The sequence below is a fragment of the Platichthys flesus genome, chromosome 13 (genome assembly GCF_949316205.1).
Source record: "Platichthys flesus chromosome 13, fPlaFle2.1, whole genome shotgun sequence".
NCBI lineage: Eukaryota > Metazoa > Chordata > Actinopteri > Pleuronectiformes > Pleuronectidae > Platichthys > Platichthys flesus.
In genome coordinates, this window is record NC_084957.1 from 20,637,413 (window position 1) to 20,644,020 (window position 6,608).

A 6,608-nucleotide genomic window follows, 5' to 3' on the forward strand; every position below is an offset into this window, starting at 1 on the left:
ACATCAGCTCTGTTCAAACAGTTTCTCCCTATGATTGATCACTTTTCTCTTCTGCACTGTTGTTTCCTTTTATTAAATTTGAGGCCCGTTTGTTACTGCACTGACACTTTTGACTTGAGGCATCGCGTTCAGACATTTTTGTCGGTTGCCTCACGTTCTCCAAAAGTCCTGCATGATGAATGAGTAGCCAGTGAAAATGGTCACTTCAGAGAAGAAAAAAAAGTCACTGCTCGGGTTTTAGCAACGATGATCAACACGTGCAGCCCAAGAGGATAGCTTCTCTGAGCATCTCTGTTAAAGAGCAAATGAACAGATGGACTTGTGGGGGAGAGAGAGGAGTAAGAAAGGAATAGAGAGGTAGGCTCACAAGTGATTCTTGACAGCAGTTGCTATGTCTCTCACTTTCTGCAGGAGGAGTCCGACAGGCAGAAAGAGAAGAGCTAATGAGGAATGTTTAGAGGGGAAGATAAGCAGCCTTAACCATTTACCACTTGTTGTGTGAGCGAGTGTGTTTGTGTTCGTGTGTGTTTGTGTGTGTGTGTGTGTGTGTGAGGAACGTCCATCTGCCTTTATCTGTGTGCATGTGGGTGCATGTGTGTGTGAGCATGTCAGTCAGTGCTTAGACTCATAGGGTCCGCCGGGAGCTGTGTGTGAGCCACTATCACTTCCAGCGGCCTGTTATCGGCCCACCAGTGGTTGATGGTCAAAAGTTCAAAGCATGCATTCCACCACAGAAGGTCAGGAACGTTAGAGGATGTTGACCTTGGGATACATATTTAATCTGATCATAATTTCAAATTTTATGATTCTAGCGTTAATCTAAGTGTTACACTGGAATGAGCATCTTGTGCCAGGATGATGAACACAGCAAGCCTTCAGTGATGAAGAGGCCAAAGGTCAGCGCGTGTGAGAGGCGTCTGGCCTGAACATGAAGCAGCGCTCATGAGACATGATGTGCAACATAAAGCAGACCACACAGAATATGATGGTTCTTTCTATTACAATGAATGAATATAACTTATTCCATGCTCACTGAATTGTGTTCGAAAGGCATGGTCTGGATTTTATTAAAATGCAAGGATGCATATGTGTGTGTTTGCTCGTGTGTTTGTGTATGGGTATGTGTTCATCTCAATGACACAAGAAATGGCAGGTCCCAGCTCAGCAGTGCCAGAAATAAACCAGGAACTGGAACAGATTTGCAATGTTTAACTTTTCCATTTTCTGGCCGCAAATAATTCACTTTCATTTAAGAAAACTCACACATACACAAACTGTTCACACAAATACGCACGGGGGTTGATGCAAAACCCAATAATCACGTACACACTCACCATCACAAAAATGTGTCAGTCGTGCACGGAAAAACACACTCGCCCTGTGTTTCAAGGGAACGCCTGTTGCTATTTTTAATACATGCCGTAGAAGCGCTGCAGAGCCATGAGTGTTGTAATTCGTTCTCGCTGCACATTCTGTCATGTGCCCTGTCAAAATAAAACAGCAGAGAAATGTGCAGCAGCAGCAGCCGAGACCCGACTGCAGATAACAGGACTTTTGGCCCGAAGCCTTGAAACACAACCGTCCTGCCATGTTAACATCTGTGTGCACGTTTGAATGTGTGATGGGCTGCTGTCTCATTCATCATCCTCCTCATTCTCTGTACTCACACTGGAAATGCTCCCATCTGACAGAGTGGAGGTCTTGTGTAAAGTGAAGGGTCCAGGAAATGAGATCCTGGAGTTTTTTTCTTTTTCCAGGAATGATAACCGTGGTTTAACATGAGTGCGTCGGTTTCCTGATGCAAATATGAATGACATAACCATATTCTCCAAATTATATATACACCATGATGATGAAAAATGATATACACTTGTTTGTTTTAAGTATTTTCAATGGTCAAAGAACAGTTTCTTAATGTGACACAATGCTTTTAGACAGACCAGGGTTGAGAATGTGTGTGATATGCATGTGGTTTAATCACACATGGAAGGAGAAGGGGAGGAGAGCCCCTCATTCTTTGACGAGGCTCCCCCGCCTCAAACCAACCATAATAACCAGACAAGTCTTCACAGCGGTGGCCGTTTCTCTTACATGTAGTAATTACCTCAGATCAGAGCTAAAAATGAGCTACACGCTCCCCCCATGAAACCACGACCTTGTTAACTATGCTGAAAAACCAGACAATCAAACTGCTCTATATGGTTGGCAATGTGTTATTTTCCACCTCAAAGAAAGTGGGTGGTTCTTGGTTTCAATGCCTGTGAAGTAGCTCTGTAATCTTATTTTTTCATTCAAATATTTTATGATCATTAAACGTTACAATAAAATGAAGCTGCACCAAATTGCACACACACATAGACGTAGAGGAGATTGTGTTTTTTTTTTTAAATCAAGATCTATGAAAATCAGCAAAAATGAGAAAAATAAATATTTCTAAGACACAACTCCTGATTCAGGTCCAACCAGAAACCAAAAACATTTTGAATCAAGTCCCATTCTGCCAACAACTTGGAAATCTGTTGAAACAAACCAAAGGAGAGGGGCGAAAAACAAAACCTTTAATGGGGAGTTAATATCTTTGTGAAAAACAATATTCAAGATGGTCAAAGGACAAAATATAAGTAGGCCTGAGTCCCATCCTTTAATAAAAATCTGTTTGATAGTGGTTCTCTATTATGCAGAGGTAATAACAACAAAATTAGATTTTCTGACATTTGTTTATGTCACTGTTCTGTTTTTTGATATTCAAGTCCTGGGCATGTCACCTGGAACCATAAGAAACAGTTGACATCAGAATGGAGGGTTTAGCTGAAGCTGCTCCTCAGTTGGATGTTGTTGCTCACTGAACGAAAACGTTCTCCTAAGGCCGAAGCTGCATTATTTACACCAGCACTGTCAGTGTTCTCCTGGGTAGAGAAGTTTTGCTGAGCTGCTTAAAAAAAATGTTTGGGCTCACGTCATTTCTCATCTGGTGAACTTTGAGCTGCAGAATTGGAAAAGCCTCATAGTGACAGACACAGCAGTTCGAAGAAGTCACATGATTTACTGCACATCTCTGCTCACCAGGGGCCAAAGAGACTCTGACACTGCCAGTAAACGTCCGGCTACAGGCAGAGACTGAGGGTTTGCACAAGAGCAGTCAGGGTAAATGGTCCATAGGTACAATTTTCCCTTTTAGTCTGTGAGGGTTGAACTGTTTCTGTCCACGTCGACTCAAGGTTAAATCTTCATTTGCAGCTTTTTCAAAGGAGCAGTTGTTTTTCCAGTCTTGCTTTCCTCTAGTATGTTATACAGGATTATTTGTGAATGTAAAAGTTCAATATAATCATTTTAGTCACTGAGATTTTGGAGCATGACTAACGAAATAAGTCTGATTGAGCGAGAAACGAGCAGCTTGTTCTCACCACTGTCTCGTCCACCATGAACACACCGCATTTACAGAATGTGTAACACTTTCTTTTTAATCGGTGGTGTCATTTTCTTTCTCCATTCAACCCTGGCACCTATCACTGCTCATGCTAACCAATCACAGTTCCTCTGCTTTTGTTTGCTTGAGTAAAAGGCTGATATGTAAAATGCATCACTTCTTTTGCACCAGAGGAATTTTTCCCAGGAAGCAGCGTCCAGGCAGTGAGTGTTTGGGAGAGAAAGTTAAAAGGCTTCAGTCAGCATTGTGGTATTTCACTCAGTCATGAAGAGAAGGAATTTGTCAGTATATGTAAAGTAGATTTACAGTTTTACATCTGTGTTGTTTTGAATCATATCCTCCCATTATGTTAGGAGGTTTATAATGCTGGAAATTTGTTTCCTTGTGAATCGACACGACTCCCGAAAATCGGGTGACGATGGCCTCCAGCAGTCGTAGTAATGACGATCAGGCGTAGGAAGTCAGGGGACGGTGGAGAGAAGAAAGTAATCACAGGGAGGAGGTTGACCACAGCTCATATCCCATTTCAAACCCATAGTCGGAATTCTCTCTCTTAACAGTAGCTGTTCCCTGTGTTTATTATTGTAAGTTTGACATTGAAGGTCTGACCCAAAAAAACTTAACTCAAACAATGAGTGTGTGTGTGTGTGTCTGTGGGTGTGTGTGAGTACATGCTTGTGTGTGTGTGTGTGTGTTGACATTGTGTTGCCATAGCTCAGAATCAGCTACTGTCGAGGAGAAAAACTGGCATCACATAAAGAAGCCTGGATTAAAAAATAACCCAGCTGCTATAGATAAATGTGGTTTGTCATTCTCTCCGTTCTCATGATCTCTCTGTCTTTCTGACTTTTCCTCTCCGTCCTTCTTTGCCCTCAAACAGCCCTTCAGCTCTCTCAGTTATCATGTGGTTATCACAATCTTCCACATCTGAAAAACCTTATCAGCTGCAAAGCACTCTGCAAGATAAACTTCACTCTGGTCATGTTAATTCGGTAAACAGAGCAACATGTGATTTGTAAAGTTCAATGCATTAGGGATTTTGACAACGTTTGTATTTTAATTATGAGGTGTGGAAAATGCAAAGATATCGTTTCTCTGTATATGCAGCTGTTGACAATATAGATGACGGAGCATTGAGTAATATTAAAATGTTTATGTTATCAAACTATAGCAAAATAAAGATAAGAAAAGAAAAGATAAGAAACTAACATTGTTACCATGAGGGCAGCTCTGACAGAAATGAAAACGAAAGCTGGAGATAATCTCCTAAATGGTTCATTGCAACGTAGGCAGACAAGATTTCTGAAAACAGGGGTAATATCCTCTTTTAGTTAATTCATTGGATTGGTATTTGTTGATTTCAATTCAGAATTTGTTATAAAATGTCAACATGATTCCAATTTCCCTGCAGCTGATGCAGTTTACAGCCTTTCACATGATACTGAGTGCACAATGAGGATTTATGTCATTGTGGTTGATCTGGACAAATGTGAGGGTGAAAAAACAACAGGCACAGTTCACACAATTTCCCCTGAGCATTACAAAAGCATAAAACAGTAATCTATTTATAGCCGCTTGTCTTCTCCACAGCTACATTGCAGCACATCTCTTTTACCATCAGTGTTCGAAGCCTCTCAGTCAGCAGAACAATTAACCACACCATTTATCTGCAGCAGCAGGACGGAAGAATCAAACACATCTCATATTAGCAGCCACTGTGTCTCCACAGCCTTGAGTTTTGGTGACATTTAATGAGAACAGAAGAGAAAGAGATGTTATCTGTCCCAGCGAGACAAAGATTGGAGGCATACCTTTGTTTTTATAAACCAATATGAGAAACAGGAAGATTAATATAATATCAGATAATATGTAATGTTCACATACACACTAATTTGCAATGACCAATTTTAGATTGATATTCCAGATGTGAGTGACAGGGACAAAAGGAGAGAGCGATTATTACCTCTGCCCAAGAGCTTATATTTTTACTAAATTTTTTTTTGTTTTTTTGCTGGGAGGATTACTCTAAAGCTACTGGATTTGCATTTTCTGTTGAGGTGTTCAGCATGAAACAAGGAAAAACTCATAAAATCCTGTAATGGATGTGGATAAATGAGTCATAAATTATTTATTGATGTGGCGTTGTGAAATGAGAAGAGAGAGTGGGTAAGATGTTCAGCAAAGGGCCAGGTCGCTGGTGAGAGTTGACACAAGCCCCCTCCACCAGGTGAGCTGGCAGGTGGCCAACATGTCCCCCTTGTGCTTTTTTTATTATAGAACACATATTTTGAGAAATAGCAGTCAACTTTATTTGCTATGAGTATTTCCACTTTAACAATGTGGTAAACAAATGGCCGTCTGAAAAAAAAAGACTAAGCCTAAGTTTGTGATGTCGCAATCAAATACACCAATCCTGTTAACCTAAAGCAATATAATGTATATATCACCTTTAATAAACACTGGAGGAATAATACACTCAATGGTTTCCCATGTAGCAAATTAGTTTTGGCCCACAATCCACACATCCTATGTATGTCCCACATCTGGCCCACATGTAAACCATAACAATACCACAAGTGAGCAAAAGGTACCAAAAGTTGCCTGTATTTCTCTTGTGCCATTTGGGTAAAAAATCACCATTTACCACAAGGGCCACTTTAGACTCCCATCCATTTTGGTCCGGCCACAAGACGATGACAAGGGCTGCATCATGGCCTGAAAAGACCCACATCCATATGCTAACTAGGTAGAAAGTGAAATCTGCAAAGCACTCAGCACATTGGCCGGGTGATCATTACAAAACTATCGATGATTTAAAAGGGAAAAAACAGCTCCAGGCCAACGATCGTTAACAGTTTTCCAACACCGAACACTGCACATCAGCCACAGTCAGAACCAAGCAGACACTAGATTTGTGCAGCTGATTGTTTTCTAAATGAAACAAATCTGTCCAGTTTGTACTACTAACATGTTAACGTTTCTTTCTCCAGAGAAAAACTTTGAAATATCCAAATCTGCAATAAAATTGTATCACCATCCAATTTCCACTTTCTCTAGGCTTCGGATGCAATCCTACCCCTAGACTTCCTTTGCAAGGTAATGCCCATCTCTTACTGATGAATCACACCCTCAATTTGGTTTAATTTCTACTTTGTTGTATGTGCTGCTCTGTTTACACAGC